This window comes from Formica exsecta, unplaced genomic scaffold (genome assembly GCF_003651465.1).
Source record: "Formica exsecta isolate Colony F162 unplaced genomic scaffold, ASM365146v1 scaffold314, whole genome shotgun sequence".
Taxonomy (NCBI): Eukaryota; Metazoa; Arthropoda; class Insecta; order Hymenoptera; family Formicidae; genus Formica; species Formica exsecta.
Genome location: NW_021850397.1, coordinates 1,262,591 through 1,263,494, shown reverse-complemented (window position 1 = coordinate 1,263,494; position 904 = coordinate 1,262,591).

The following is a 904-nucleotide window of genomic DNA, read 5'->3' as shown; positions in this document are numbered from 1 at the left end:
CCTGATGCCTGTTTTTATTTTTTTTTCTCTTCTGCCGTAATAATTGCCAATAATTGTTTCAGCCTTGTCGATGGTGAATATCATCGAGATAACGTATTGACGCAACATTCTTTTAGATTTGCAAGAATGGACATGTTTTCATCAATCATATTTTATAACCAATTATCAATAGCTTATCAAGCATTGTTTCAGGCTTGTCGGTGGTAAATATTATAAAGAGAGTATATTGATACAGAATTTCTTAGATTAGCATATTCTTATCGATATATTTTATAATAAAATATAATTGTATTAATTATATATATTTTAATCAAACTTATGCTAATTAATTCAAAGAGAAATTAACATAAGTAAAAATATTTTATTCTTTGTTTTAATCTTTTTATACCAAACAGAAGAGAATGTATTGATTGCAAGGCCGAAACAGTTTAGACAATCTTTTACACACATTTCACGTTTTTACGCATTAATTCGTTTATCTTTGTGTTAAAAGTATTATAGAACAATGTTTAGTTATTTCATGTTTGAGTTTTAACATTATGCGCTTGTTATATTTTAGCGGTGAATAATGATAACGTTAGATTATTAAGAAGAAAGTAAAATCTCAATAGAAATAAGGTTGATATACTATATATTCGGCCGCGCGCAATTTACCTTGCAGCAAATATGAAAATGTATGAAAATCTATCACTAAAAGTCTAAGACTGTCCATCTAAGTGATAACAAAGAATTTTTGCCACAATATATATATATATATATAATTATATATACTCCGTTAAATATATCACATGTATATGGTTCACAGACATGTGGAACAATAACGTGGTTGCTACATATATAAGCAATTATTTTAAAAAAGTGCTTTAAAATATATACTGTCAAAAATATTATATATATATATATA